This window comes from Brachyhypopomus gauderio, chromosome 10 (genome assembly GCF_052324685.1).
Source record: "Brachyhypopomus gauderio isolate BG-103 chromosome 10, BGAUD_0.2, whole genome shotgun sequence".
Classification (NCBI taxonomy): Eukaryota; Metazoa; Chordata; class Actinopteri; order Gymnotiformes; family Hypopomidae; genus Brachyhypopomus; species Brachyhypopomus gauderio.
In genome coordinates, this window is record NC_135220.1 from 21,589,470 (window position 1) to 21,601,602 (window position 12,133).

The 12,133-nt window shown below is 40.8% G+C and overlaps 1 protein-coding gene across 2 annotated transcripts in view; it reads right to left on the minus strand.

Moving 5' to 3' along the window:
- The window catches only part of opcml (opioid binding protein/cell adhesion molecule-like), a 122,101-nt gene that overhangs the window by 29,769 nt on the left and 80,199 nt on the right, over positions 1-12,133 (minus strand). The gene's annotated exons all lie outside the window — the stretch shown is intronic.

Here is a 12,133-nt window from a genome sequence, read left to right on the forward strand (position 1 = left end):
TTTCCAGTTATGACAGCTTTCAAGCGTGAAGCATAGCTTGACACAAGTGTCTTGCAGCGACCTATGGGTATCTTAGCCCATTCTTCATGGGCAAAAGCCTCCAGTTCAGTCACATTCTTAGGCTTGCGCACTGCAACTGCCTTCTTTAGGTCCCACCAGAGGTTCTCAATTGGATTTAAGTCTGGTGATTGCGATGGCCACTCTAGAATGTTCCAGCCTTTCATGTTCAACCATGCTCTAGTGGACTTGGATGTGTGCTTCGGATCATTGTCCTGTTGGAAGGTCCAACGTCTCCCAAGCCGCAGGTTTGTGACTGACTCCATCACATTTTCCTCCAAGATCTCCTGGTACTGAAGGGAATTCATGGTACCCTGCACACGTTGAAGCTTTCCTGTACCATTAGAAGCAAAACAGCCCCAAAGCATAATTGACCCCCTGCCGTGCTTCACAGTAGACAAGGTGTTCTTTTGTTCATAAGCCTGGTTCTTCCTCCTCCAAACATAGCACTGGTCCATTGGCCCAAACAGTTCTAATTTAGTTTCATCTGACCACAGTACACTGTTCCAAAACCTTTGTGGCTTGTCCACATGACTTTTGGCATACTGCAGTCGACTTTTCTTGTTCTTTGGAGTCAGCAAGGGGGTGCGTCTGGGCGTTCTGGCATGGAGGTCTTCGTTATGCAGTGCGCGCCTTATTGTCTGAGCTGAAACTTCAGTGCCCACATCTGACAGGTCTTTTTTCAGTTCCTTAGCAGTCACGCGGGGATTTTTCTCCACATTACGCTTCAGGTAGCGCACAGCAGTCGCGGTCAGGATCTTCTTTCTGCCACGACCAGGTAACGTTTCCACTGTGCCCTTTAACTTGAACTTGCGAATGATACTTCCGATAGTGTCTCTTGGAATATTTAACAACTTCGCAATCTTTTTATATCCATTGCCATTCTTGTGAAGAGCAATAACCTCTTCTCTTGTCTTCTGGGACCATTCTCTTGCCTTCACCATGCTTGGAAACACACCAGTAGATGTCTAGAAGGAGCTGAGTATCACAGTCCTTTTAAATCTGCCTAATTGGTGCTTATCATGCTTGATTGCTGCTCGTTGACATCCACAGATGTTTTCAATACCTGATGGAAAACACTGGAATGAACCTCTGTTCTTAGGAGTGGTAGTCGTAAAGGGGTTGAATAATTGTGTCAATGAAGAAATCACAAAAAGGCCATTTAATACTTTATGACAAAAAAAATTGATGCTATCTTAGTTGCATTTAGTTCTTTAACAAGTCCTTGTAAGATTTCATTATGAACACAATTACAAATGTGCACTGAATTCCATAAAACCCTTCGCAGCATTGGGGGTTGAATAAATTTGATCACAACTGTACTTTATAATAGAGAAGAGAAGTACATTTATATATTTATATAGAGAAGGTCACATACGTGTTTGTGTGTGTGTGTGTTATGTGTGTGTATATATATATATATATATATATATATATATATATATATATATATATATATATATATATATATATATATATATATATATGTGTGTGTGTGTGTTATGTATGTAAAAAAATTAAAGGGAACACTAAAATAACACATCCTAGATCTCAATTAATAAAGATCTTTGAAATCAGTTGAAAATCTCTCATTTCTACCTGTTGTCTGTTCCATTTGCACAAGAGAAGATGAAATTGATTCACAATCAGTGTTGCTTCCTTTCTGAACACGAAGTGTGGATGACTTGAAGTTACATTGTGTTGTTTGTGTTCCCTTTATTTTTTTGAGCAGTGTATATACCCTTAAATAGTTGTCAATCAAATTTTGAAATTAATGTCAATATATTTGATAAGAATATAACAAACTTTAAGATAAAACGCATAACAGCTAATCAAAAGACAAGAGTTACCAAGGTGATGTTTTTATTGTGACGTCTCAAACATATAGAGTGACAGTGATCAATTTCCATATGCATCTCTGCAGAATCATATCGCTTCCTGTCTCCCTCTGGAGAGCACACTACTCAAAAAAGTGCCAATCACAGAATTACAATACACAACAGGGCAATTCTTGAACCTGCCAGCACAGAATGACACTGTGTCATTCACTTCAGACATCTCTATAAATTTTTTATTGCACTGTGATGAAAACATCAAATTCATATTGGACATGCTGAAAGTTTCTATGTCTGGAAATTGTGTATAAATGATCTCAATACAATATCCACAATGCCTGCAACACCATAGTGATTTTAGATTGGTAGGTGCACTGTTGGTGGTCCAGGACAAAAGTCTTAACTTGATATTCAGTTTTATTGCTTCTGCCTTGTGTACAATGGTCTTCATTATGTGTGTCAGTCATAAACAAATCCAGTGATTTTCTGAAATATCATATTGTCTTTTAAACAATCTGCTAAAATGCCCTTTGGGAAAATGACAATAGTTAGGGCCATACAATATTAATATGCTATGCAGCAATATGGCTTTGCTTGCTGCTTTTAATATAATTGCTTTGCTATTAGCCCAAGGGGGAAATCAAACAGCTAGTGTGTTCTTATGTGAACATACCGAGCAAATGTTGTATTGTGCCCTCTCTCTCTCTCTCTCTCTCTCTCTCTCTCTCTCTCTCTCTATCTCTCTCTCTAATACTAATGAGCAGTGTTTGTGTGAGTGTGATGTGTTGGCTGATGGCCGGCTTTAACCTCACTCCAGGTTCATGGCGAGCGTCACTACTGCGTTTTATCGAGGAGGGTAATATCAGCTGGGAGTTTCATGGCATGACATGGCTGCTTACTACATTAACCACGGGGCTGAGATCTAGGACAACGTGGCAAATTTTGAATCATCCAAAAAAACATTCTGACCTAATATTCCTCATTTCCTGCTCATGACATGACTTTCTCATTTTCTCTCTTTTACAGTCTGACTTACTAATTTGGAACTGCATCCACATACTCCCAAGCTAAAGCTGACTGACACAAACATTCCTCTAAATGTCATTGGCTATGGTTCACTGCCAGACTTCACTGGCTTGAGAGTTCACCGTGCCCAGATCCCAGTCTTCAGTCCGCCGGATATTCAGCAGGGTCATTGTAATGACACATGAAGTCACAACACAACAACAAAGTGCTTAAAAAACTGACATTTGGCTTGAACAAAAAATGGTACTGTTGTTGTCTGAAGAGCCTTAATCTCTCCGTTGTACTTGAATCACTCCTCTCTGAAATCAACGTGATCAGCCCTTCGTTCCTGAAATGTCTGACATATTTCCATCCTCTCAGTCCACTTTCCTAGGAATGGTCTTCAATCTCAGATCCATTATGTTGTTACCTTCAGCGGAGGAGTAGGAGCTGAAGCTGAAGGGGTGGAGGAGCTGAAGGGGTTGGAGAAGCAGGCGAGGAACCTGAGGAACTGTGCCAGTGAGAAACAGACTCCTCTGTTGAACTAGCTGTCACTAATGTATTACAGAGGCAAACTGCTGAGGACTCTTTTTCCATTTACATTCTCATAACGCTGCCGAAGTCCTTCCAATGGGTCATTACTGCTGTTTAAAATGAGGGAAAGGGCTGCTTCTCAATCCAATAAACGAGAATCGAGGCTTATTACACAAATGTGCAGTGAGTTGAGAGGCCGTCAGATCTCTTCCCTAAGGAGGAGAGGGTTTCAGGACTAATCTGAAACAAAGACAAATCATCACACTTGAGCAGAGGACAGAGAATAATCCTAGCCACTGTTTTGCTGATGACTAATTGAATTGAATAGCCCTTACCCTTTGACACATAATAAGCATGAAGGACGTTTTTGTTCTCAAGATGGACTACACTGCAGAATTTTAAAGGAAGTGCCTGCAACACTAACTAGGCCTACCACTTAAACATGTGAAGGAGGAAGATAATATTTTTGTGCCGATAGCTCTATATTTCTGTGTTGATAGCTCTACATTTCTGTGCTGATAGCTCAATATTTATGTGCTAATAGCTCAATATTTCTGTGTTGACCACTCTACCTTTTTGTGTTGATAGCTCTATATATTTTTGTTGACAGCTCTATATTTCTGTGCCAATAGCTCTATATTTCTGTGTTGATAGCTCTATATGTCTGTGTTGATAGCTCTATATTTCTGCATAACATAGTCTGCTATCCACTTAAGACCAACGGTATTCAGTGTTTCAGTGTCAGATTATTTAGATTGCGCATACAAAGCCTTTTTGTACTGCAAAGTACAGCATCAGAGAAGCATAGAGAATATGCTACCTGGCTTCAAACATATCCTGGGCTTACACAGGTACCACCATGACATCTATACATGAGTCTTCACCACAGGGGTTCACCACAGAAACAAAACTTACATAAGAAAATGTACAGAAAAATATGTACAGTATTCAAAAAAAAATTGTATAGGTCCATATGTGCTTTTTGTTCTGCCGTGTCTGAGACAAACTTGCCCATTCATCTGGTTCCCTGCACTCAGACCTGGATCCAGAGAGCATATGGTGTGTTATCATCACCTCCAACACCCTACCTGCACAGGGGCCGACACCTGCACGACACTCTCTCCTCGACCGCGTCTGATCGAACCACCTTCACCCGCCATGCCGTCTCCCACGCCCGCTCAACTCCGCTTCCTCCCGATTCGGTTCAAACTCGCCCACTCCGCACGGATGGCGCACCGTTCACCGTCACACGGAGACGTCTCTGCACAACCCACTCGCCACCTTGTCCCGTGTTCAGAGTAGCATTTCCACATTGGTTTTCCATGCAAATGAGGTAGGGAATATGACAGCGTTTCAGGATCAATGTGGTTTTATCTTATTAATGTATTCAGGGTTCAGTATTTCTATGATAAATAAATAAATAAACAAACAGCCCCTAGACAGTTTGGAGATATCTGGGTTCCATCTTTTAACTTTCGTAGTTTTGCCTGACTAAAACGCCAGCCGCCCTGTTGTAATAATGAGAAGCTGGAGGCGGCCTTGGTCATGGAGACCAGGGCGGCAAGGCCAGCATCTTCACAACAGAAAAGATATGGTGAGGCAAAACAACTTAGGGCAGAAAGCATTTCTGTTTTAGCGCACTTCCTTTCTGACAAGGCCACTGGGAGAGTCTCTCATACTTTGCTTTTGTTTTTGTCTTCCAAGCTGTGTTTATCATCTAGACACCGAACGGCGCCTGTGGGCTGAATAATAGCTTCGCTGTTGCTCCACACTACGTCACCTCAAGTTGCCATGGCCCTTCTGCCTGGCTCTGTTCTCCCAAGAATCCGTGCGAAGTCTCTCCGTCCTCTGCGTGAGACGTCCAAGACACTTAACAGGCACACCGAAACCATGGAAGTTGTTCTACATTTAACATACAGCTATTTCGACTTCACAGCTATTACGATGGTCTTGCCGTCCATGCTGAATATGACTGGCTGTTGATCCCACTGGACAACATTCATGTTCTTACAATACCCACAACAAAGTGGTCTTTGTTGCTATGGCTGCTCCGGCCATCTGACAATTGCTGTTTGTATTGCTTGCCTCTAAATCACTAGCAATCCATCACAGGGAGCTTTGAGAGCCAGGTTGTTTTTGACAGGGCACTGTCACTGCAGCAGTGATTGTTGAAAGCTTGTTAGACTGAAGCTCAAACCGGAACGCCGAACGGCACAGTTGAGTGAGGCCTGCTGAGAAGACACGCCTTACAACGCGGGTGTCCCGGCCAGCAACACCCCAGGCATCACCTGGCTGGCCTGCTGTTGGTGAAGCCAACTCCATCCCAGCGTGAGCTCCGCCTTTCCAAACATTACCACCCCGTTGTCCTGGCACAAGGAACTAACATATCCAACAGGGCCCGCAGGAAATGTCTATGATCGTGGCAAAGGTAAATCTGTTACCATAAAGAAGTGTCAGAACCATCCATAGGCATTATTTTTTCCTGCATTAAAATAGACCAGGAGGATGGACACATATTTGAAGGCTATGACTATGCTTACATATTTGAATATTACTCACTGGAATTAAATGTCATATTCCTCATTATGAAGTGTCATGGACATCATGCCTTCAATCTATACTTATGAATTATGACAGAGTGCTTTTTTATTCTGATGGGGATTTATAGGCCATCTGCCATAGGGGCAGATCTAGACATGCCTTATGCTCTGCGATCACATTAACTAAAAGACTTTTATTCTGAAATCGTAGGACTACAGTAACCTTCATTTGTCTCCTACACATTGTGGTTTCATTAGAATAATGCTTTGTGTACTTTGGAGAAAATGACAGGTCTCGTTTTGCCCTGGACTCTAACACATCACATCTCTCCTCGTATTACTACTGATCAATGCATTGGATCGATGCCGTGGAAGACGATGAGGCCTTTTTACCAAGACAAACCCCTGTAGCCACTGTCATCCACACAGAAATAGATGTTGCACTAATCCAGGACACGAATGAGAAGTGTTCAGGATGGGTGGGGTACGTAGGACGAGGAGACAGGATCCTACCCACAGGACATACTGCCAAGTGGTCCAAAAAAGAGAATATTTCTTGCTGAGAAATTCAGAAAACAGACACCGACTGCTCCAACATGCAAGCCATGGGTGGGGATCCTTCACTCAGGGGAGGTGTCTTCAGAGAGAAATACAGTATGCATTCATTCTCTTTAGAGTCGCTTTCCCACACTTGGCTGTGGCAACGGCGCTTCACATTTTAGCCTATTCATGACTAGCTGCTGTGAGCAGGGCAATGTCTCCTTATCTTTAATCCTGCCCCGCACAGCCGGGGCTGAAAATCCCACCCTACCCAGCCACACGCCTCAACACCTGAACAGTGCTGGCTCTGCTGTAGGCTGCTGGGTAAGACCACACTCTCACACTCTAGAGACCCAGCCCAGCACAGCGCCTCCATTACAAGCATCACAGCCTTCTTGATTCTACAGACTCAAGCTAACATGCACAGCATTCAGCTGCTCCTGCCTTGGCTTTAGCTCTTGACGGATAAAATACAAGTCCTCGCTGATAAAAATGCAGACAGAGATTCTACCACAGCAGGTGCTGGCTTCTGAGCATCTCGCCAGTTTACACGTCGCTCCGAAAAACAGGGGTGTGCCCAGCGGTTCACCTAAACTCTGAGCTGCTCTGTCCTTTGCTGCCTGGCCAGGAGGAATGGCCCCTTTCCCAGAAGGAAGAATTGGATGGTAGCAGCTCTGTTCGTGGTGTAGTGACATTGTAATCCGCATAGTCTCGTTGCCAACGGCAGGATTAGTGTTCTTGTCCAAATGCATCATGTGGTTTGCTAATGCTGGATTGCTAATTCTGGATTGCTAATGCTGGATTGATATTGGCTCAAAAGATGTAGTGGCATTGCTCCATACGTATGTGGTCCTACAAAGTAAGATCAGATTAGTAGATGGTCTTGCAAAAATTGTGAAAACTACTTAACACAATGGTATACAAGTAAAGCAAAATAATGTTGGTTATGTGACATGTCTTTTCATTCAGTCCATTCATAATTCAGCGGCACAATGGTGAAAGCCCAAATGCTGAACTGCACTGGTTTAAAATAAAGTGTGGCTCTGTATTCTCCAGTTATCATGCGATGCTGGTTTCTCTTTTCCCTGAGGGCACTGAGCACTCCAGATAATTCTTAAAGTTAAAATTAGATGTGGCCTGACTATAACAGCACACAGTCTTTTCAGTAAGGTTTGTAATGTAAGAAGCAAAGTGTAATTTCATCAGCTTAATAATATAATTAGATAACAACAGCTACATGACCAGAGCTGTTCAATATACCACCTCTAGGACAACACACAGAAATAGTACACCTCCCATCACTGGACAGGATGAGAGGCAGAAGAGTCAACCTGTGATTGCTCGACATCTTCTTCAGTGTTGAACACTCTCCATACAGGTGGAAGTTAAAAAGGTATTTCAACAAAGGAGAGTTCAGATATAGCCCACTGTACTTGGGCCCATGACATGCGTCAGCTCAGATTTTCCAGAACCCAGACTCCAACTTATATAGCTGGATGTATTTTATTAGGTTGCCCCCTCTATTTTAGACACATTTATAGAAGTACAGAGAATTAGACCAAACTCTTTTCTAAACACTGAAACCCACCATTTCACCAAACAAGAATGTGACCCTCACCTACACACTTTCTGAAATCTAAAACATTCTGGATCCAAATGCCTTCGACTCTGCGTGGGAACCGTGGTCAGAGTGTTCCACTCGAATCTCTTTTTTTTTTAATCTGTCAACGAGACCTCAGCAAGCTTAAAACCTCCATCTACACTTCACCATTCTGACTCTTCTCTTTTCTTAGCAGAAAGTTCGCTTATTAAAATACTTGGAAAATGGAAGCCTTCCTGACCGATTTCTGTAGGGTTTCAAAAAATTCAACTAGAATATTATTTGCCTCAATGAAATTAGACATTTTCTTGGATATTTGGCATTAATCCTGCATCTGAATCTGTGTAGGATTAGCACTTTGCACACACCTCCTCCTGTAGATCCTGTTCTCGCAACGTATCATTTTAATTTAAATTTAATTTTAATTTTAGAGCTAATGTGAGTTAATGTGGTTTTGTCTCTCCTTACTTATTACTATATTATCCGGGCTTTTTTTTCCTTCCAGGTTTTATTTGGTCCCTGATGTTATCTCTCAGTATTTGTTATATATGTGTCCATAGCCCAGTTTCCAACAGGCTGTATTAAACTGCTAGAAGCAGGTTTTAAGATGATATTTGCTAAACCATTTCACAAAGACCTCAGCGCTGCAGTGCTTGTGCAACATGCATTCCACTTCTATGCGATCTCTGGTTGGGTGTACGTAAAAAAAAATCACATTTTGTCAAATAATGCAACTGACTGGAGAATCTGCAATGCTCCATTCACCTGCCATCGTACTTTTAATCTACTGTTTTGCTTACTAACATTTTACAGTTTTTGTCAGTTGCTTTTGTGAATTGCTCGAGTCATCGTGAAGATTTGTACAATGGTAAGTGCAGAAGAGTGAAGACTGTGAGGTGTTTTCGTCCTCGGCAACCCAGACCTCCCTTAGAAGGTGGGACTCTGCTGCTGGCAGGGTTCGCCTTCCTGGGGGGGCTACCCCGAGGTGGGACCCCCCCGCACAGAGAGGGAGAGGGAGACAGAACATCCTTGGCTCCCCTGAGTGCTCCAGAGGAGTATTCGGAGGAGGGCGGTGTTGAAGGAGGGGAGTCTCCTCCCCTGGATGACTGGAAGATGGTGGACGCCTCCAGGTCTTCTGAGGAAGCTGCCCCTCTTGTCTTGTTAATGTTATGTGTTGCACATGTGTCTTGTTTATGTTCTTGTATTTAAGTGTGCGTGTTGTCTAGCGTACTTGTCAGTCAATATTCTGACTTGTGTGCCACTACCCTGTGTGTGACTACCGTAGTGTGTGTAATAATTGTTCATATAGTCTGCTCTCGACTCCCTATCCTGCTTCCTCTGCATCCACTGTATGTAAAATAACAGTATTTTAAAATACTTAATATTTTGTAATATTCTTCACCTCCCAAGTTCCTGTCTGTTGGGCCACAGATTCTCATCCACATCATAACAGATATCTTCTCTTGCAATGCAGTGTGGAAAGAATCTTCTGGAATGTCTTATCCAGCCCCTGCTGGCTTCTGCTGTGATATCTTCACAGTCTACATCCATGGCAGTCAGCAGTGTCATCTGTCTACATGTGCTTGGCAGTTGAAGGTTCATACTGTAAGATGCACCTCTGAGCTATTTTAGAGGACTGGTTGACCACTGGTTAATCTAAAGATTCAAACACACCCTTTCATCAGTGAAAGTTAGGATTCACCTAATCAGTTCAGGAGAAATTTACTAAAAAAGTCTAACAGAGATGTATAAAATGTACTTTACAAGTTATGACAGCTGATTCCGCATTTTTGTATGTAATGACTTATGTAATGAATGGATGCCGTTATGTTCTGGGGGGCAGGACTTTTCAACAGAGAACAAGTATAATATATTTTGATCGACATGACAAAAGTAATTGATAACATAGGACACAGCAAACAGTTGTACAAAATCATCTGCTTGATTATGCCAAGCATTTGGCATTTGTTCAAAATGAATGAGAAATTGCTTTCATGTCATTTTGAGAAATTCAATTCAGATCTGCAAAAAAAAAGCGACCAAAAGCACCAAAAGCGACCGAGAAAACTAATAAACCTGTGCCAAATATTCTAATGAGCCTTTTGAGAAATCATTTCTTCTATCATTGATAGAATTTCATACTGTACAAGAAATACTGTTATAAAGTAAGTAGAAATATTTTGGAGAAATAACAATGAGAATTTCCAGTAACATTTAACATTTGGTATATCTAATCTCTTTAAAAATTGTACGTATGTCTATAGTCACACACATAAAAATGTAGCATACACCATAGCATAGATCTTCAATACACAGTGACACAAAATGCATATTTTAACTGTTCTTGAATTTCTCATTATAGAATACTCCAATATAAATGCTTTTTTAAATGAGTGGAATATAGAGAATTGTTTCCTAATTGGACATTTGAATATCAGTGGCTTTTTAATGTACATGTGTATTTTGTATAAGATTATTCTCAATGGACTTACTCAATGCAGATGATTTCAATTTAAATTGAAGAGCCTATGAAGAGATGAAAATGTATATATGCTAATATATGCTCATTTTAATATAGTGTACATAAAAGAGCTGATAAATGACAACACTTAATGTCTGTAAACAGCAGTGGCGAACTTACTGGCCATGGGCCTTCACTAGACAGCCAAATAAAAAAATGACCGTAGTATTAAAACACGTCCATAACACTGTTGTTGTCATCGCGTGTACTATGTGCAACGTATTACCTACACAACTTCTGCATCATTTAACCACCAAATGCCAGTCAGTTAGAAGTCCAAGCATCACAATTAGTTTACAAATAGCAAATTATTAATAGCTGAATACTTATTTATTATAAACATACCTAGCAATTTGCTGACAATATCCAGCTATTCCATCGTTTCCGCTTGGAAAACATCACAGTAGTGCTGGCTAGGAGCTAACTAGCTAGCACACGAGCTAAAAGCTCACGAGGCACCAACCACGCAGAACTGACGTACGAGGATCAGCGAGAATACCCTAAGCACATTGGAGCACGCCCCCACAATTCTAATTCGAAATATGATTGGTTGATTAAACTCCATAATAAAAGCTCTCTTAATATAAAAGGCAAGGGTATGCCACAGATAAACAGAAGGTCCTGGGGGAGGTCCTTTCTCTCTTTTACCTAGTTCTCTGTTTTAGGGTAATTTCCAGCACAAGCACGAAAAGTGGATTTGAAAGCTGATTTAAAGGAAAAATACAAATTATTGGTGAAGCGTTATTAACATATATTACATATAATACATAAAGCATCTTTTTCAAGATAAATTTTTATTCAGAGAAGGCCTTGAAGGCCCTGATGGTTCGCCACTTGTAAACAGAGATTATAAGCTTTCAATAGATGTATTGAGTGTTTATAAAGTCATTTTCGTTCAGTCATTTCCATGCCAGTTAGAGGGGATGCATGTTTTTAGCACTGGATTTTCATAAAGCCTTGTATGAATGAACATAATATTACATGTTATAAAACTTGATGGAACTGGTCTCACCAATAAATTTAAGAACAGGTAAAATAATGCATTGTCACTTTATGAGTTATGGAGCCTTATTCTGTGGTCTTATAACATCTCTTAACATTTTATGGGACTGGCCAAATTCATAGAAAGTGTCACCATTATTTGTTTGTATTTTCTATCATTTGTATTTTGTATTTTGAAGTGATAAGTAACTGTACAAAGTGTCAAAGGTTAATGAACAGTGGAGTCATAAAAATGACATTTCAAGTCATTAAAAAATGCAATCTCTCACAACAAAGAATAAATGTTTATTTTTTACCTAATCCCTTAAAGGTCAATAAAAATTCAGGTAAAAAAAAAAAGAAATGAACGTCATATTATTTTATGACAAAGGTTTTGTGTTGATATGGCTTTAGTACCAGGAGATCCTGATAATGGTCATGTTAATTGCTTTTGGAAAGACAATTGATTGCACTGTAAATGATGACAAACGTGTGTGCTTCAATGGCTGAATTACATGGT